Source organism: Phalacrocorax carbo, chromosome 2 (genome assembly GCF_963921805.1).
Source record: "Phalacrocorax carbo chromosome 2, bPhaCar2.1, whole genome shotgun sequence".
NCBI lineage: Eukaryota > Metazoa > Chordata > Aves > Suliformes > Phalacrocoracidae > Phalacrocorax > Phalacrocorax carbo.
Window position 1 is genome coordinate 3,273,863 of NC_087514.1, and position 21,056 is coordinate 3,294,918.

The following is a 21,056-nucleotide window of genomic DNA, read 5'->3' on the forward strand; positions in this document are numbered from 1 at the left end:
GAGAGGACAGAGCTGGGAGGTTGGAAGAGCAGATCACAGCAAGAGAACCACTAAATGTGTGAGGCAAGAGCTAGGTCAGGAGAAGAGTCATAGGAACAGGGTTGAGCATTTGGACATTGTTGGACTTGAATTTTCTAATGTCACCTACCGGCTGTGGTGGTTTATACCTGTTGCTGCCTGCGGTGGATTAGCCTCTGCAAACAGCTAAGCACCCACCCAGCCGCTCACCTCCCACCTCAAGCTGGATGAGGGGAGAAAATAGGATGAGAAAGCTCACGGGTCAAGATGACGACAGGGAGATCACTTACTGATTACCATCATGGGCAAAACAGACTCGACTTGGGGAAAATTAATTTATTTCCAACTAAAATAGATTTGGGTAGTGAGAAACAAAGATAAAATTAAAACCACACCTTCCATCCATATCCCAGACTTTTTCCGAGTCTCATGTTCACCCCTTCACTCACAACTCCTCTCCCCACCCTGAGGGGCGCAGGGGTGGGGATGGGGGTTGCCGTCAGTCCATCCCAGCCCCTCTCAGCTGCTCCTCCCTCCTCACACATCTCCCTGCTTCCCTGCTCCCACTTGGGGTCTCCACAGCCACATCTGCTGCAGGGAATATCCCCAGTGCCAGGACACTGGACACCCAGCATGTGCCCTTTGGTGTTAATCTGATCTGAGGCAGCTTGAAATAGCCTGATGGGACAGGGAGGAGAGGGGGAAGCCATGGGGTGTGATTTAGGAGTGTTTGGGCAGCGATAGGATTTACATATCACATCTCAGCTAGTAAGAATCCCTCCCTCAGTGGTGTTGGCTCATCAAAGATAGTGATTGCAGCCTGGGTTTGTTTTTTGTTTTTTTTTTTTTTTTAATTTAATGACAGCACAACATGAAGTTTCTGAAGGAGGGTTGGGGTGATGCCCAGCTCTGAAATATCACCCTGATGCCAGAGGTGTGGGAAAATGAATTTTAAGGGAGTTTTGCTCCGTGGTTTCTCTTAGGGAGAGCAGGGAGAAGGTTAGCATACCTGTATAACATCAGAACTGCAACTCTTGCTGTGAAAGGAGAAGCTTTATAGCCCTTCTGTCCTATTCACAGCATGTCATGCGAAGTACCTGTAAGCTTCATGCCCCATTTCTCTGTTTTGGAAATACTTTCTTTCCATCATTTTTCCTCTTGAGGTGTGACAGGGCCTGCCTGTGACTATGTTGATGCATGTGAAAAATCTCCCTGGAAGGGGGAGAGAGAACCACAAACTTTTTAAAAACTAAGATAGAACCCTCTGCATCCCCTGTGGATGATTTGAATGAAGCAGAGATTGCACCGAGTCCTGGCTCTGCTAAGACCCATTGCAGACCCAGGGTGGTAAGAACACCTCTACAGGGGTAGGAGGGCTGATCTTTATCTGAATGGAAAATAGGCAAAATAAAAAGAGCAGCAGGAAGAAGCCACAGTATTGCCTAGAGGTTGCTCTGTCTGCTTTTGAAGCATCCCCTGATGTGACCATATCTCCTAGATGGTTGTAGGACCATGGAACCTGGTCGGATGAAGCTTGCTTCAGGAGTCCAGAGCCCTCACTTACTTTCGCTTGCTCATTTGGATCTGAAAGGCTGAACTTTGTCTTTTCTTTTCCTCTTTTTGGGGATTTAAGGCCCCTCCTCCCTTCCCGGGATGTCCCTTGAGCTGTTGCTCATGTCCTGTCCAGCCTGGTGAAATCTCTTCTGGGGCAGCAGGTCCAGCTATAAAATGAGATGGTTTTATAGAACACCTTTCAGCCCCCAAGTATCCCATGGTACTCCTCAGAACAGTGAGCTCGAAGCTGTTGTGCTGAAAACCAGAGGAGCAGCCCTCAACTTGGGCCTGGGCACGGTGGGTTTTGACAGATGGAGAGGATCTAGCAGGCTCCCAGGCTGGTGTCAAAGAGGATAGAGCTTCCCCAGCAGCATGTTCTTCACCATCTGGCCATGTGTTCTGTGTCTCAATGTTTTTGGGGTTTTGTTTGTTTGTTTTTAATAATTCTTCTGCTGTCTATCTCCATATCTTTCTATGAGAATGTGTGGGAGATCAAGGTCTGTAGATCAGTGTGGTTTGGATGGTGGGCTGGGACTCACAGAATCACAGAATGGTAGGGGTTGGAAGGGCCCTCTGGAGCTCACCCCGTCCCACCCCCAGCTGGAGCAGGCACCCCCAGAGCAGGAGCACAGGACCGCGCCCAGGCAGGGTGTGAATGTCTCCAGGGAAGGGACCCCACAGCCTCTCTGGGCAGCCTGTTCCTCATTTGGGCTTGATTCCCGGTTTCTGGGTTTGGGGCCTCAGGCACCACCAGGGAAGAAATACAAGTGCTCTTAAAGTAAGAGAGTGGAGTGGGAAGATTTCCTTAGCTAGGAAACCTCTGTTGGTGAAAGACAATGGGAAAGTGTCAAAAGGAGTTGATTTAGCCCAGAAATTGGAAGTTTGGTAAAGAGGACAGTGAAGGCACCTGGTGTGATGGGAGCAGAGCTGGAGATGAGTTTGAAGTTGAGCTTTGTTGATGGGACCCATCCAGTTGTGCTTCTGCATGGTGGTTTGCAAGCTGGGACCTTGCTGCTTTTCTGGTGCCTGATGCATCATGGAGGGCCAGCTTTTCCACTGTCCTGCCCCTACATCTGTAGTTCCTCCTGGCCTTAGAATCATAGAACCATTAAGGTTGGAAAAGACCTCTAGGATCATCAAGTCCAACCATCAACCCAACACTACCATGTCTCCTAAACCATGTCCCAAAGTGCCACATCTACATGTGTTTTGAAGACCTCCAGGGATGGTGACTCCCCCAACTCTCTGGGCAGCCTCTTCCAATGCCTGACCACTCTGTCAGTAAAGAAATGTTCCCTAATATCCAATGTGAACCTCCCCTGGCTCAACTTGAGGCCATTTCCTCTTGTCCAAGGAACCCCGCCTTGGGTTTGCCCAAGCCAAACGGCTCCACATTTGGGTCCCTCTGGTGACAGTTTCTACGTGGATCATGTTTTGCCCCTTGTCTGGTATAGCTGCATTTTGAGGAGTTTTGTCTGAGGACAATGTTTCTCTGATCTTTGTGAATACAGGTGTTGGGATCCTTTGTGCACCTTTACACATAGAGGTATAGAAGGAGTGACAAGCCTCAACTTTCCTTTCCTTTTTACCTCTGCTGTGAATTCAAACGCTGTGTAACAACATTCAGACTAGTTTCTAGGTCCCAGAGCTGCTATAATGAAGAAAACTGGCAGTCTTTTCAAGTTGTGACCTAAAATAGGATCTGTCTTCCCAAATTTTTCAAGTTTCTGCACGTGTAAATACCCCTGGTTTAATGCATCTATTCCTTTTTTTTTTTTTTTTTTTCCCCTCTCCTAGTGCTGTATTTTAAGTGCTGTATGTTAAGTCCTAGTGCTGTATGTTAAGGGTCTTGCATAAGAGATTTTTTTTGTTTGTAGTTGTGCCTTCCTGGAAGAAACACTCTACTAGTAAGATACCAAGAATATTGCAAACTTCCATTATCAAAGAAATTTTGTGCAAAGACAAGAAAGATATATGTTTGTAATACAATCATTTAGGTAAAGCAGCACTAACGCAAAGTTGAACACGGTTGTTTCTTTGCATTCTGTTTGTAAATTTAAAAAAAAGGATCAAACAGCAAAAAATCCTAAACAAACAAGAAAAAACTGGTAATATATAATGGAGAAGAGTACGAATGCAATTTATTTGTATAATTTAAACATTTCCACGAAGACAGAAGCAAGGGTAGAATGTAAATAGCTCCTGGGGAAGAGGATGCTTTCTTTTTTTATGGACTTCAGTCAGAAAAGCTGGTGTGTTGGTAGGCACTGCTCTTCACCCCACCAACTGGTTCAAGAAAAGCCTCGAGTAGAGGGGTTGCTGATCCAGAGAGCGTGGCTTGGAAGCTTAATAGCAAAGGACACTTTTTTTTTTAATCTGGATTCATGAGCCATAAGCTCATCATTTTCTGCTGAACATCAGTTTTTCACTTCAGTTTCACGGCTGCCATGAGGACCAAAGAACCACGTTCTGAATGTAAGTGAACCAGGAAATCTGTACAAGAAGACAGTGTGTATGTCGTGCCATTTGGGGGTTTGGGGGAGGGTCTGGAGGAAAGTGATGCTGCTTTGTTTTAGGAGCTTCAGTTTTTGCATGCCAAGGGAGCAAGTTCCCAAACTGCTCTCAGTAACCTAGTCTAAATCAACCTCTTATCCCATCTCGTTTACTGGAGGTTTTACAGAGCTTTTCGGTGGTTTTAGTGTCCATCCTGTTGTTCCTACTTTGCGTTGATGGGAGGAATGAAAATATGTATGATATGGAGCAGCCTGTATCCCACCTGTGCCCAGGGGAAGCAATGATTTTGCTAGAGAAAAGTGCTGGCAATTGCCTCCAAAATAATTCATTTTGAAAAGAGGTTTACTTGTCAGCCTTTCTGCGCTGGGATGTGCTTGAGGTCCAAGGCTTCTGCCGTTGCTGACTTGAATGACTGAACTCTGACACTGGGTTTAAAGAGCATCACAAAATGAAGTTTGAAGATAATGCTGTGAAAGAGAAGGGGGGAAGAAGAGCAGGGGAAGAAGTGGTGTCCCCTCCAAGCCTTTGCTTTCATTTGCATAGACATTCATAATTTAGTTGAAAATGGGAATTGGGCAAGTTTGAAGATCCTGGAGTTGATGCAGTTGATTTACTGAAAGATGACAGTTAGGGGCTTCCTGAGACATGTGGTTACTTCAGGGGTTTTTTATTAATATTTTTCTATTTTAATTACTTGCTAAAATACTTCAGGTGTGTTCCCGTGCAGTTTCTGTGCACCAGAGCAAGGTCTGTCAATGCAAGCTCAGGGCTAGTGTGCTTTGTCCCACAAGGAGGGTGTCAAAGGAGACACCCAAATTAAGCAGTTAATTTGGTATCTATAGCAAAGGAAAGGCAGGAGGAGGAGAAGCAAGGAGGAGGACAGAGACAGGGAAAGCTACTTGTCACAGTTGCAAAGAGAATTAAGGAAATGCTGAAGAAACTTAATCCCAAAGAAAATTCATTTGTGCTCCAAATCCATTCGTTTCATGCAAAATAACACTGGGCTACCAGAGAATAACCAGGTTAGCTCAGCTCTAGTCAGCAACATCAGTGGCAGAATCATCGTCCTAGAGAAAATGTTGTTGAAATAGCACCCAGATGCTAATGAAGATGATGCTGCACACTTCGCAGCCATGGAAAAGCTGTGTGACACTGCTTGAAGCCATCCCAGATCGTTTTTCCTCTCTTTTCAAAAAAAATCCACCAAGGCAGTTATGGTCCTTGCATCCATGTATGTGCTGAGCTTTGCCAGTGAGTGTAGCTCTGGTGATTTCAGTGGCTGGATTGTAAAGCCAGAAGGAATCACTCTCATTAACTAGTCTGACCTTTTTATAGCAAATACCTTAAGTCTTTTTCCTTTCGTTTATTTGCCCTCTACTAAAGTATATCTTTTAAGTAGGGGAGGGAAATCTAAACGTAGATTATTTCTCATTGCTTTTTTTTTTTTTTTTTAAATTTCCACAGTAGATTTTTCCAGTGGTAATGATCCCTCCTGATGGAAATTTTCACCTGGTTCCTAGTTTGTGACCAAGTTTAAAGTTCAGCCTATGGTGAGTTGGCTTGTTTGGCTAACCAAAGGGTCAGTTAAAGATTATTTCCATACAGTGATGATGGATACATAAATATTTAGATGAAGTTACACCGACATGTACCTTTGGTTAAGCTCAACATATCATAGTCATGGAAAAACTCTGCATTTCCAATATTTGAATATTTCTCCAGATTCTCTTTTGATGCTTGGCCAGTGTTTCACAAAACTTGGCAGTAGAGTTGGATCCAATGTGACCATAACTGGGAGCGGCACTGAGAGGTGTGGAAGTGACTTCACCATGTTGGCAACCTGTTGGCACAACATTTTTAACCAATTCCATTGATCCTTGCAAGACCTTAAACTGTTTCTACAAAGTCATTCATAAAAACAACCCAGGGCCAGCCAAGAATACGTTCCTATTGGACTGGAGAGCTGGAAAGCTGCTCTGCAGGAAGATCTGGATAGGCTGGAAGAGTGGGCCAGCAAGAACCTTATGAAGTTTAACAAGGTCTTGCACCTGGGAAAACATAATCCAGGAGTGCAGCACAGACTGGTATCCACCCGGCTGGAGAGCAGCTCTGTGGGAAGGGACCTGGGGGTCCTGGTGGACAGGAAGCTCAACATGAGCGAACAGTGGCTGCTGCGGCCAAGAAGGCCAACAGGGTGCTGGGTTGCATCGAAAAGGGCATCACCAGCAGAGAGAAAGAAGTCATTATCCCACTCTACTCAGCGCTTGTCAGGCCACACCTGGAGTAGTGTGTACAGTTCTGGTCCCCGCTGTACAAAAGGGATGTGGACAGGCTGGAAGGGGTCCAGAGAAGGGCCACCAGGATGATCACAGGACTGGGAAGCTGCCATACGAGGATAGGCTGGGAGAGCTGGGTTTGTTCAGCCTTGAGAAAAGGAGGCTCAGAGGGGATCTCATCACCGTGTACCAGTACTTAAGGGGCAGCTACAAAGAAGATGGAGACTCCCTTTTTACATGGAGTCCCATGGAGAGGACAAGGGGGAATGGACACAAGTTGCTCTTGGGGAGATTCCGATTGGACACAAAGGGGAAATTTTTCACAGTGAGGACAGTCACCATTGGAATAATCTCCCGAGGGAAGGGGTTGACTTGGCCACGTTGGACACCTTCAAGAGTCGTCTGGACAGGGTGCTGGGCCATCTTGCCTAGACTGTGCTCTTCCTAGAAAGGTTGGACTAGATGATCTCTGAGGTCCCTTCCAACCTGGGATTCTGTGATTCTGGAAACATATCCCAACTCTGGTAATTGCATGCGTGTAATTATATCCTGATATCCTGTGTTTGATGAGTTTTTTATTCTGGGATGTTGGGTTTTTTTGGTCACTCAAGATGGTGCTCTGCCTTACGGGCTTCAGTATTGTCACCCTTATCAGTGCGACTTGTGATCCTGGGGGAAAAAAACATGTCACTGAGTTCAATAAGCCATAGTTTCCTTAAATCTGTACTGAGTTGAATATTTACCAACTATTTCTTATGGCTGAGCATTAGGTTACCAATAGTTGGAGAATCAATGCATTGAGCTTCCCCTTGCTGGACAGAAAGCAAGGGTTAAATTGCCCACCTCATCAGGAATTTAAAATATTCTCCTTTAATAACTGAGTCCAACATAATCTGTTTCTTTTTCTTTTTTATTCCGTCCCCACCCCCCTTCTTTTACCCGATTTGTTGTTAGGCTGGCAGGCCATTAATGAGCACTGTATTATCTGTTTTACCCTTTAGCTTTGATTCAACATTAGCTTTTCTTCTGGAATTTCCTTGATTTTTTCCAAATGGTGTCACAAATCAGCACTAATGAGCCAAATCGCTGCTTGCTGTGCTCTTTCACAGCGTTGGTGCTTATGTTACCGAGGCTTGCTGGTTTTAATCACATCTGAGCTGCTAGTTTTGAACTTTCCTGAGCAACTGATGGGGTGGACAATAATTTCCACTGGCTTTCAGTGAAATTTTGTATTTGAATGTTTTCCAGATATTTTAAAAAAAAGTTCCAAACATTCTTGATTTTTCTGAATTATTTCTTAGCTCAGTCTCTCCCATCCCATCCTGCACCAGTTCCATTGTGCACGTTAGCTTTTGCCCTTTTTTTCTTTCACTTATTTGCTTTTTTTGGCAATGATTTTCTTGTATGTTTTGGGGTTTGTGTGTGTGTGTTGGGTTTTTTGTTGTTATGGTGTGGGGGTTTTTTTGGGGGGTGGGGTGGTGGTGGAGTTTGTTTGCTTGTTTGTTTTTACCAAACTGCTACTCTTCTTTTATTTTCTTTTTTCTTTTCTTTTTTTCCCCAAGTTCATATATAAGTATATGGTTTTGGAGTGGTTTATGCAGTTCTTTGCCCCGTGTAAGAAGGGTTGCCTTCTTCCCTCACTAAGAACCGTGGGCATTTGGAAAGGGATACCTGTGAAATTCCTACATGCTGTTGATATTTTAATCACCTTTTACACACCCAGTTTTCCCTTCTCTCTTTCTACTTATGTGCCTTTGTAAAAGAGACCTAAAACCAGCAAGGGATTATATTACTCTTATAGGTGGGGTTTTTTTAACAGTTGGGTTTTTTTATAAGTGATCAAGTCACGATTACCCAAGCAGCCACTGATTTTCAGTTCTTTGATCAACTCCTCTATATCATGATGAGGTCTAACATAAAATTCCCTTGAGCGGTGCACGATGCTTTCTGAGGCAGAAAACTTGTCAGCTGTAATATTAAATAATTCTAGGGATGTTTTAGTTCTGGCAGCAGGAGACTTCAATCATATGCCAGTCAGACCAAAGTCTCTTTAGGGAACATTTTTCCTTATACTTCATGAGCAAGTGTTGGTCTTCTCTGGTGTGTCTTCTTATTCTGCATGCTGCTTGGTTTGTCAGTGGTGTGGAAGTACTGGCATATGTGGCTTTAAATGTTCTTCCTATGTTGGTCCCCGTTGAAGAGGTTATGGCCTGGAAAAGTCATGTCTCGAGTATGCAAAGGCCTCCACGTTTTGATGGGATCCATCCATACGAGGCTATCAAAGCGTCCGTAATGGGAGAGCTCACCTTCACTCTAGACTGCAAACAGAAATTGTGACCGTCTGATTGCTCTTCTGAGGGGCTGATGGGTGAAATAACTCGGTCCTGTCTAAAAGGTTGATGCTGATCTACTGAATCAACCCTTTTAATGAATTTTTTTTCCTTTTCTGATGGTTGTACTGAACTGTTACGAAGCTTGCATCCCTGTCTGCAATGTTGGCTGAAAAGGTCTTGGTTGACTTAGTCATGTTGTGCATCAAAAAATTATTCAAATGCTTTATAATTTTACTTCATTAAGTGAAAAAGTTTGACAGATTTCTGCGAAGGCTGATGGATGTGGTTTCTGGTTTTCCCCATAGTTAAAATAGCATGAGAGGTTGGGCTGTACTACGACAGTGGAGATTTCTGGCAGAATTAAGAAAGGAAGAAGCTCTCTGGAGAGCCCAGCTTGAAACCACAGGCTGGTGTTTACCCTCTCCAGAGGATTTTAGGTAGTGGCTGATGGGGCTTATTGTTATTTGGGATCCTTGTCCCTCTGTTCAGTTCATTATAGGCTTGTCTTAGAGATTAACAAATCCACACTGCGCTTAGAATAATGTTTTGAGACTTAGGTGGGAAATCCAAATATTTTAAAGAGATGCTGAAAGGTATCTCAGGGGTTTTTTTGGGGTTACTTTAAAAGCTATTTAGCTTATAAAATGGAAATTAATATAAGTTTGTATGTTGTAAATTTAAATACATAAGTTCACATACATGGAAAACCAAAATGACTTTCACTGAAGGAGAACTGCCGGAGAAGAGCTAGAGAAAGAAATGCCTGAAAGTTAAACAGTTCTTCTCCTTCCAGAAAACGCAGCTTTCAAACCATTCAGTTTTTGCGAAGTAAAGTCAGTCTCGAGTTTCCAGATCCTGAGAGTCCTTCAAGTTTAATTTATCTGTATTGGCTTCAGTGACCGAGAACCTAGGCATACGTGAGCATTTTGTTTTAACTAATGGCCCTTCAGAGCAGCATCTGGATGCTTCAGCGGTGTTGAGATAGGGTGTGAGGCATCTTAAAATAGCGAGTAGATGCAGGGAGGAAGAAAAAACAGCGTTTTCTCTGAGGGTCTGTTGTCTGCCTGGACCTCAGGGCAGTGCAAAGTGTCTGCATAGTGAAGATTTTTAACCCTGCAAATCAAAAAGCTAGATTTAGTTTCGGTGGTTTTGTGGGTTTTGTAGTTTTTAATTACTTTTGACCCTCGAATTCTCAGAACCATCAGTTGAGCTAGAAGAATTTTCTTTGTATACATCCGACACTGTTACCTTCTGTACCTCTTTTTTAAAATTAAATAGCCACTAAAGAAAGGCTGTGCACACTCTTGCAGACTGCTGAGTGTAACACTTAGAATATCTTGTTCTTGTGTTCTTGTTTGGACCAGCATGGAGAGAAATGCCTGGAGGGTTTATCTGCGTTCTCTTTATTCTTCTAGATTTATAAATATACACACAACTAGGAAGACGGAAAGAAAAAGGAGGTTTGCAAGAGAGTGAGCTAAATCACTGAAAAACAATACCATGGAGAAACATGAGCAGAAGCAGCAAGGGTCAGCCTGCCTTAATGAAATTACATCGTTTGAGGTTGTTATTTTAAGAGCTATTCCGTCGCGCCGTGCCTGGGCACCAGTGTCACGCTGTTAAATCAGGGAGGCTGAATTGGTTCGGTATGCTCTGAGACAATACCCTGATACAGGAGGGACACCCTGATGGTTAAGGTTAACTCATACCAGCGGCTGCTGTTACGTTCTGACAGCTAACTTGCTGTTCGCTGTGCTTTTCCTACTCTTAGATGGGGGAACATCATGAACAGTGTGGCTGCGGTGGAAACGTGCTGATTATTGCCATGTTTTTAGTAGTGGCCGTTGCACGTGGGAGTTATGTCATTCATAAAGTGCTTAGCTAAACTTGCTGCTTTTTTCTTTTTTATTTTCTTTTTTTTTTTTAAGTAAGTGATGGTTTTGAAGAACTGCACTTGAATTTGGTTGCCATGGCATGTGATGGAGGTCTAGTACACCTCCTAGAAAGCACAGCCTTGACTTTAAGGATGGATGTTGCAGCTGAGATCCTAGATAGCTGATGACAGTCCTCATCTCTCTGAAGCATCTGTGGGGAGCAGGATGCTCTCCTAAGGACATGGTGCATGCCACAACGGGATAAGGAAGAGCTCTGTGCCTTTCTGAGTGTAGCCAACACGTAGAGGCATCTATATTGCTCTGTAATACCTTATTCAAGATAAATGCCATGAAAAGCCTGCAACGCTGGACAAATTTGCTCTGCCATATGCTTGTGGAGGAGTATTTTTCTGAAGCTTTTATGTATGACTGGTAATCATCGATTGGTTTAGAGAGACATTTCTGAAAGTGTGAAGGGAAAGGAAGGGCAGCATGCTAATTTGAATTAATTGTAGTGCTTATCAAGTCGACATCCAGTGGAGACCAATTCATTATGTAGTCTCTTCTTTCGCTTATAAAAAGCATAACGCTGCATTGAACAACGCATCCAAGGCCAGCTTAAAAAAACCTGGGATACGCTCCTAACATCTGATATGCTGTAAATTCTTATGTGAAATGGGTTTGGAAGCAAAGCACAGTGTGGTTTCTTTATTTGGTTTCCCCTTTTAATCGGCAACTAGATGAGAGGATAAAGGGTGGGTAGGCATTGAAACAGGCTTCCCAGAGAGGTGGGGGAGTCACCATCCCTGGAGGTGTTCAGAAAATGTGTAGACGTGGCACTTTGGGACATGGTTTAGGAGGCATGGGGGTGCTAGGTTGACAGTTGGACTTGATGATCCTAGAGGTCTTTTCCAACCTTTATGATTCTATGATATAGTTCTTTGTGCTGCACATTGCTGAGAAGACCCAAGAGAGATCAAAACACACACCTTGAATACTGTGTTCAGTTTTGGGGCCCTCCCTACAAGAAAGACATTGAGGTGCTGGAGCATGTCCAGAGAAGGGCAACGAAACTGGGGAAGGGTCTGGAGAGCAAGTCTTCTGGGGAGAGGTTGAGGGAGCTGGGGGTGTTTAGCCTGGAGAAGAGGAGGCTGAGGGGAGACCTTCTCACTCTCTACAACTACCTGAAAGGAGGTTGCAGTGAGGTGGGTGTTGGTCTTTTCTCCTGAGTCACTAGTGATAGGACAAGAGGAAATGCCCCCAAACTGCATCAGGGGAGGTTTAGATTGGATATTAGGAAAATTTTCTTTACTGCAAGAGTGGTCAGGCATTGGAAGAGGCTGCCCAGAGAGGTGGGGGAGTCACCATCCCTGGAGGTGTTCAAAAAACATGTAGATGTGGCACTTCGGGACATGGTTTAGGAGGCATGATGGTGTTGCATTGACAGTTGGACTTGATGATCCTAGAGGTCTTTTCCAACCATCATGGTTCTATGATTCTCTGATTAATTCTGTGAAAATTCAGGTTTAACACAGGCATTCTTATGGAGGGAGTTCATGTTCTAAGGTCTTTGGCTCCCTTACTGAGGACAGGGAGAAGAACAAAGATGCATAGCCTTGAGCAAGAAATCTGAGAGCCATGACCTGGACCTTCATCCTCTGGTTTCACCCCACTGCGTTCACCTTGTTACCTTTTACACCAAATCCATCAACACCAAGCACTGCCTGCATGCATGCCCTGAAACAAAACGGTTGAATTACTGAATATTGTTGCTGATGCACAGTCACATCCTTCTCCAAAAGTCCTGCCAAGACCAGCGGGATTATTTGCAGTTTAAGGGGTTCCTCCATGTTCATCATCTCCATCATCTACAGGACCACCGCAAATATAAAGTCAATCTGCATATCACATATGTATAAACTGCTCCCCCCTTCTTCGGGAGCTGGGGTCTGGCAGTCTGGATGTTGGCAAATGGAATGTATGTTTTTAGGAGCATAAAACTGAGAACTTTTTGGCTGCTCTTAAATGAAAAAGTGGATACTTTACCATTATGACACATGATGAAGTATCTTTTGGTATCTACAGACAGCACTGTCATGGGACTAGGCTGTTAATTTATTATGTGAATGATGGTGGTATCAGCCTGCGCTTATCTGAGCTAAGTCTATTTTAATGAACAAATCCATGAACTTGGAATTTAGGAAACAACTTTGGGCTAAATTAAGCAAAGGGACAGTTTCTCTTTTCAAAGAATTTTAGAATCAACATTGATTAATTGGAGTCCCTTGCAGTAATTACAGCCGAGATTGAAGTCTGTTACGGGTTTTGGGTTTTGGATTTTTTTTTTTCCTACCTAACATTATTCTGTCTTCTGTGAGGGTTAAAAAAAAAAAAAAAAAAGACAGGTGGAGAGTGTTTGGTTTCCACCTCATCAAAAAGAAACGTAAGTTTTGGTGACAGAAGATCTGTAAATATTTTATAGAATTCAGCCGGGAATCCATCTGGACAAGGTTTCTTTTTTTAGCCTTTCGTTCTTTTATAGTTTCCCTTAATTTTATCTGCAGCGAGTGGCTATCTCAACTTTTTGAGTTAGATATTTGGAAATAGATTTCAAAATGTTGCCTGCAAAATAATGGCCTGGTAGAAGCATGTATTTCCTTAAAACAATTTAAAGTGGGACTACCCATCCCTGCTACAGCTTGAACATACTCTGTTTTGCAATGAAACAATTTACTCTGAAGCATCTGCAATATGTACAGTGCCTGGCAAAATTTAATTGATGGAGTTGTTTATGATACTTGAAATAGCAACAATATCTTCTGATTTTTATGAGCAAGTAATAATTAGGGGCAGATTCTCATACCTTTTCTGGATAAAAAATTTAATCCTTGGATTAGACAGCACAAAGAGGGAACTACTGTACAATTTAAATAAAAAATTTTCATCTCATCACGAAAGGAGACCATTAGACACAACTCTGTGCACCCCCCCTGTGCTCCCACGAGCATAACGGCCTGAATTGTTTGGTTTTTTATTTGAACTTAAACTATTTTGGTTATGCTCCAGTTGCAGTATATTCATTTCCTTCCTATAACATAGTGAGAGTAGGTTTTGATTTAAAAGGTACAATGACAGAATCACAGAATGGTGGGGGTTGGAAGGGACCTCTGGAGCTCACCCCGTCCCACCCCCTGCTGGAGCAGGCACCCCCAGAGCAGGGGCACAGGACCGCATCCAGGCGGGGGGTGAATGTCTCCAGGGAAGGGACCCCACAGCCTCTCTGGGCAGCCTGTGCCCCTGCTCTGGCACCCGCACAGGGAAGGGGTTTGTCCTCATCTTCAGGTGCCCATTACCCATGTCCTGTTGTTGGGCACCACTGGAAAGAGTCTGGTCCCATCATCCTGACACCCACCATTTAGACGTTTTTAAGTATTGATGAGATTCCCCCCTCAGTCTTCTCCAGGCTGAACAAACCCAGGTCTCTCAGCCTTTCCTCATAAGGGAGATGCTCCAATCCCCTGATCCCCTTGGTAGCTCTGCGCTGGCCTTGCTCGAGCAGTTTCCTGTCTTTCTTGAACTGGGGGGCCCAGAACTGGACGCAGGACTCCAGATGTGGTCTCACCAGGGCAGACCAGAGGGGGAGGATAACCTCCCTCGCCCTGCTGGCCACACTCCTTTTAATGCATCCCAGGACACCGTCGGCCTTCTTGGCCACAAGGGCACGGTGCTGGCTCAGGGTCAACTTGTTGACCACCAGCACTCCCAGGTCCTTCTCAACAGAGCGACTTTCCAGTAGTTCAGCCCCCAGCCTGTGCTGGTGCAGGGGGTTGTTCCTCCCCACGTGCAGGACCTTGCACTTGCTCTTGTTGAATTCCATGAGGTTCCCCTTGACCCAGCTCTCCAGCCTGTCCAGGTCTCACTGGATGCCAGCACAGCCTTCTGGTGTATCAGCCACTCCTCCCAGCTTGGTATCATCAGTGAACTTGCTGAGGTTACGCTCTGTCCCTTCATCCAAGTCATCAATGAATATGTTGGCCAGGACAGGACCCAGCACAGACCCCTGGGGAACACCGCTAGTGACAGGCCTACAACCAGACTCTGCTCCATTGATCACGACCCTCTGAGCTCTGTTGTTGAGCCACTTCTCTGTCCACCTCACTCTCCACTCATCTAACCCACACATCCTTTGCTTGCCTTTTCTATCTTCTTTAAATTTAAAGCTAGAATTTCCATCTTTGCATAGCTGACTTGAAAAACAAAAAACTTAAAAGACACGTTAAATGTAACTTAATTGGGTTATTTACCAAGGGGATGATAAATACGGGAGAAGAGGAGCCATGAACTTGGCAAATGGTTCTGGAAATCAAGAGATGCCTTTGGACTTTCTCTGATGAGTCTTCAGAAGAGCTTTATGTGCTTTAGAACTCACCAGCCACTATGGTCCTTCCTCCAGAGGTCTCCTAAGAGCTCTCCAAAGTGGTGGAAATCTTCAGAGGAGGTGGGAGGGGACATGGACCTTGTATTCCTTGTGAAGATCCATGTTGGGTGGTGCTGCCCTGCTGCTGTGATTAGTTCAGCCAAGGATTTTTGTCTGAAGTCACATAAGGCCCACATGGTCATGAGTTTTCTCTGCTTTCCTTTGCTTTCGGGAGTTTGGATTTTCCTCTGGTTGATTCACAGAGGGAGAAAAGTGGCCAAACCCGTGAGAAATCTCCTAGACCCTCCACTGAAATAGGAGGGGAAACAAAACCAAAAACCTGTGGAAGGGATGGAAACTCCTCTAACAATTGTCTAATTCTTTTTGCCCAGGGCTTCTTTCATTCTTTTTGTCACTTTTCGGGGAGGGGTGGGGGGGGGAGTGGTGTCAAATCTCCTCTGTTCACTTTTTCTTTTTTTGACATTTTTCTTCCTGTACAAGCTATTCCATGCTTTTCATCTCATCCTTGAGTTTTCAGTTTCCTTTTCCAAACAAAACACTTTTTGCTTGCACTGGCACCTTGCAGCTGTAATTTCCATGGCTTATTTTGTGCCTGTATAGGTTTGGATGGCTTCCCAAAGCTTTGAATGTAACACAAGCAAACGGTGCAATAGAACATTTGAAATACAAGGTTTTTTGGTCCGTGTCCCAACTGCATTATAGACTCTCCTTCATTTTATGTTTTATTTATTTCATTTTCAGAACACTTCTTTCTTCAGGCTGAAAAAGTTTGTGAGATAAAAAAATATAAGTTAAAAACTGACCGCATGCATACAAGGAGTGAGAGGAAACTATTGTCCTCAAATGTGGATCATGTCCTATATGTAGAATCAAGCCACTAAAAAAAAAAAACCAAAACCAAAATCAAACTAACAAAAAAAATCCAATAAAAAAATGGGGCCAGCAAGATTAGACAAGCTTGGATAGAGAATAAAAAAAATAATGTGTAGAAATATGAGTATTTCTACTCAGTATTGCAGTTCTGTGTAACGATGTTGTAAAGGGAATGACTGTGTGATGAAAGTGCTGTGGGCACTACCATCACAGGCTGAAAGCAGGTACCGCGGAACAGGATCCATCTCTCGCCTCACCTTATTTGGGACCTAAATATTTTTGTACCTTACAACCACCTCGATTCATGTACTTCCTTTACAGATGTGCAATTATACATCATATTTACATTATTTCTGTTAAGAACAGTAAAGTGAAGCACAGCACAGATGCATCTTTTGCACACTTTTCATCAGATGTGAATTTAGCATCTGTTAGTTCCCAGTGCCCATTCCCAACTTTAGTCTTGTAAGACCTTCGTAAACGCACAGACAGATTTAGATTTGAGCCTGCCTGAACAGGGAAGGATGCTCAGCCAAGGTGGCTGATGGGCCCCTGGTGGTGTTCTTCCTCTCTCCTTTCTAAGTGTTTCTCTTTACTTTTGGGTGATAGAGATCTGGTGATTCTTGATAATATGGTTATCTTGAAATATGGCTCTTAGGGTTGGGTCTAACCTAGTTTATAAAGCCAAGATACTGGGGTTCAGTGGAGGGCATAATCACCATGGTCATGGAAAGAGGCAAGACAGAGCTGTTGACCAAAGGAGGCAAATTTCAAGTATCCTGGCAGCTCTTGAGCTGCCCGGTTCTGTGCTTACCTGAAGGATTTCCTGCTGGTGTTGTCATATGAAGAGACAAACTGTGTAAGGACAGAGATGTGTAAATGTGTCTATGCAAGGTGGACCAAATCCAGTCCTGTTGTGTGCTTAGTTGTGGCTGCTTTGTGAAGAGCATGAGAACAGGGCAAATAGAGCAAGGCTTCTCCCAGTGTTTTCCCATGTTCTCTGAGTCAGAGGTGGTACATTTAATACAATGTGATGGATTTTTTTTCTCTTCTTCTCATAGTCCTGTTTCATTTTTAAACTTGTGTAAGATTTCTTGCTTCCCTAGACTTTACATGGAGGAGTATCTCCTTTCTTTCATTCCTGTCTCCTCCTGGATTTGCTTCATTACTCCCCAGTTCTTGCACTGGAAAAGAGGGAGTGGTTTGCCTTTTCCAGGCGACTCAGGGCTTCATGGGTTGTTACTTTATGGGCTTTTCCCCCAACTCCATCATTCTTTTCCAGCTTGAATAGACCTCACCTGTTTAGTTCTTCTGCTCTCTTAGGTGGAAAGGGGTAGAATTAGACAGAGCACAGAAAAGGGAAGTGAAAATGAGCAATTTAAAGGTAGATTTATTTTTTCTTTTAATCTACTGTATGTTTATCCTTCCCAGGAGCCACCATCTTCCTCCACTCCCTGTCTTTACTGAAAAGTAGGCACCTTGTGCGCATCTCGACTTGCTTTCCAGGCTTCACTGACTGCACTGACTAGCCGTGGGTGCTCAGATACCTTTTGCACATACTGAGATTTAGGTGCCTTGCCTTGGAGCGTTCCCACTCTTCCAGCCCAGAAGGTTGTGCACCACCAGTCAGGTCAACCAGCCTCACATGTGCCTCACAGGGCATCTCAGATGATACTTGGCACCTATATTTAGACATCCCACATTGCGTATCCTGTCTTCATCAGGCTCTTATATGTGGCTAATTGTATAAAAAATACAAACCGCTTTTTGGGTGGGGAAAAAATGCAGTCTGTATTTTTAAGGGCAACTTTGTGCTTACGTGCAGGGTTTGATAGTCAGCTGTTTTGCTTTGGCTTGTTCAGGGCTTGGCGTTCTTCTTGCATGAGTCACGCGCTGAAGCGAAGCTGCTTTTTCTCCTTGATATTTGCACTTTGTTCCCTTTGGTGCCGTCATGTGCTACACAAGCTTATCAGCAGGAAGGAGGAGTTCCAAAGTGTGTGGCAGACGATACCAAAGCTGGGAAGTGAGCTGAAATGGGGCTTTTTGTGGTCTCTGGTTCATAACTGATTGGAGGTTGTGTCAGAGCAGACCTGACCGATATGGTTTTCTCAACATGATGGTAGATGTACCTGTCATTAGGGTGAAAGAAAGCTGGGAAGGTGATAAGTTTAGCCCTCCGCAGGCTGCCTCCTGCTGTTAGCTGTCTCTGATGTCTCCTCGGCAAATGCTTTCTGAGCAGAGCTGGTCTGGAGAAGACGAGCCTCTTTGACGGCATGTATTTACGCATTCAGATGCTTCATGTGTGCTTTCTTGTTGTCCTTGCCTATAAGCCTTCAAATGCAGTGAAATCTCTTTTCTCCTGTTATGGTAATTCTGTGGTTGCCTACCGCGCTCTGCTGCAGGCAGGAGACGTGGCAGGAGGCTCCTCTCCATCATGGAGAGTTTCCCCTCTCTGGCTGATGAGGGGTGGTTGGTAACACGTTTTCCTAGGATTTAGGCAAATTTGTTGCTATGGTTTTCAGCTACATCACTCTGGTGAATGTCTGTGGTCAAAAACATCACTATTGCTTGTTCCTCTTCAGTCCACGTTACTTATTTTCATCCTGTTGCCTTGTAACAATCAACTCCAGCAATTCCTTGCCCGCCTGCTACTTTGCACCTACTGCGAAGCATCCCTTGCTTTAAAAGCTTATTAATTTTTGATGGTTTTTATTTGGGGAGGGGAAAAGTTGAGGTAAATGTAGCCAAGGTGGTCACCCTCTCTCCTGACTTAGGGAGATCGTGTTGTGGTTTAAAAATACATAAAGTCCTTCTGTCAGAAGCGATTGATGTGCTGTTAAGGACCACTCGGAATAATCAAGGGATCAACGAGAGCAGACGTTTGAACTAAGGACTGAGGCCCACCAGCTTTCTAATCTCAGCTGCTTCAACTTGGCAGAGCCTCAAAGGCACTTTACCTTTGCTGCAAATTGGAGCTAATAGTAGTTTCTTTCCCTTTCAGCCATGTTCTTCATCAGTAGGGGGTCTTGGCAAAGGTGGACGAGTTGGAAAATTGAACATGCTTTTTTCTTTTTTTTCTCTTCGACTTGTACAGTGGCCCAGGTTCAATGGAGGTTTTTCAGCAAATCCATTTCATTTGGGCAGGAAAATTGGCTCACAGCCATTGCTGACTCCAGGCTGTGATTCACGATGGGTGGCCTCAGGATCCAGTGCAATCCTGAGGATCTTTCTGCATTTTCTTATTTTTGGAGCACACGTATTTTTGATACTTGGTTTTACTTTATCTCACAGTATGGCCATTGTTTGTAAGTCTTTTGTAGACTTGTGTGAAGATACATAGTTGGAATAACTGTAGAAGCACAATGAGCAGAGCAAGAATAGAAATGTGAAAAGGGCTCTTCTCAGCAGAGGGTGGTAGTGTGTACAAGCTGGCCCTCCTTGCCTTTTCATGACCTAGATGATTTGTATAAAGAGGGAAAGGCAATAAGTACTTATTTGGATGCAATATTCCCAAGGTGTTTTGCATGGGTCCATAAGTAAATGTGACCACTGGGGTGTTTTGATCTTCCTTTGAGGTTATTCTTAGGGGAGAGCAAGGACTAATTATTTCATAGTTAGATGATGGTTACATATTAGTTGGCTCTTTGCCCATGTTCCAGCTAGTCACTGCTTGGGATTGTATTGAACTATCTTCTCTCTATCTCCCTGAAATATTTGCAAATATCTCTGTTTCTGCACTTGGTTGCGTGGGTTTGTGGGTCCCTCTTTCTATGTTTTCAAAGGTGGCCTTTCATTCCAGAGCATTCTGGGGATGCCCCAAGCCACCTTTCAGCTCCTGCCAAGACATAGCATCTTGAATTGCTGGTTGACCTGGGCTGCCCATAGTCACTGATGTTTGGTGTTTGAACATAGAATCATGGAATCATTAAGGTTGGAAAAGACCTCTAGGATCATCACGTCCAACCATCAGCCCAACACTACCATGCGCTGAAGTGCCACATCTACATGTGTTCTGAAGACCTTCAAGTATGGTGACTCCACCACCTCTCTAGGCAGCCTGTTCCAATGCCTGACCACTCTTGCAGTAAAGAAAATTTTCCTAATATTCAGTCTAAACCTCCCCTGACACAAGCTGAAGCTATTTCCTCTCATCCTATTGCTTGTTACTTGGGAGAAGAGACCGACACCCTCCTCACTACAAGCTCCATTCAGGTAGTTGTAGAAAGCGATAAGGTCTCCCCTCAGCCTCCTCTTCTCCAGGCTGAACAACCCCAGCTCCGTCAGCCACTTCTCATAAGGCTTGCTCTCCAGACCCTTCCCCAGCTTCGTTGCCCTTCTTTGGACACGCTCCAGCACCTCAATGTCCTTCTTGTACTGAGGGGCCCAAAACATGCTCCATTTTGCCTTCCTGAGTGCTGACCTCTGAGTGGAAAGAAACCTGGAAACTGCTGCACAGCATCTCATTGGTTTTCGTTCAGTTCCCACTTAAAAAACCCCAACACAAAAAAAAAACCAAGCAGAATGCCCCCCCCACACCCACACACAATATTTTTCTCCCCCGGGCATTAGGCTTTGAAGACTTCTGTCCATCATGTGGCCAGTGTAATAGTTTTTTAATTCTCTCATCTCCACAGCCATCTGTTGACTTGATTTACACCATGCTTAACTGACTTCTGTCATCTCCCATGGTGTTGGTAGGAAACCTGAAATGAAGATAGCAAGTTGTTTTCTGTTTCCTGATGAATCACTACCAAAGGTAGAAGTAGATTCTTGATTTTCCACTGTGTACTTTGTCTTTACACTAGACCATGCTTTTCTCATTTAGCCTTCTGCAGGATTCATTTATAATAGGACTACTGGTGAACATTGTTGTAGATGAGAACTTAGGCTGATGTATATTCTGACTGTGTGCGTTGAATAGCAGCATTTCTACTTTGGGAAGTAGTACACAGGAAAAGAATGATGTTGGGTTATGGGGGAGCAGGATCCAGGGATTTAGGAATTAATTACTTGATTAATTCACGCATCCCATTTTACCCTGTATCTCGTGCCCCTAAAATGTAGATCTGTCAGAGTGTTCCTGTGGATTCAAAACTGCTTGCCACCCTCAGATGTATTTTTTCTTATTCTGTTGAAATCCAACATAAACTTAGAAATCCTATTTCTAATTGTGATA

At 44.0% G+C, this 21,056-nt stretch overlaps 1 protein-coding gene across 8 annotated transcripts in view; it reads left to right on the top strand.

Moving 5' to 3' along the window:
- Positions 1-21,056, top strand: part of TSNARE1 (t-SNARE domain containing 1) — a 511,863-nt gene that overhangs the window by 84,868 nt on the left and 405,939 nt on the right. The window contains exon 1 of one of the 8 annotated variants that reach the window (XM_064442002.1): positions 5,351-5,636. The exons of the other annotated variants lie outside the window; for them this stretch is intronic. The gene's annotated coding sequence lies outside the window, so the exon portion shown is untranslated. Of the gene's footprint in view, positions 1-5,350; positions 5,637-21,056 lie in introns of those variants that run through there. 8 annotated transcript variants of the gene reach the window in all.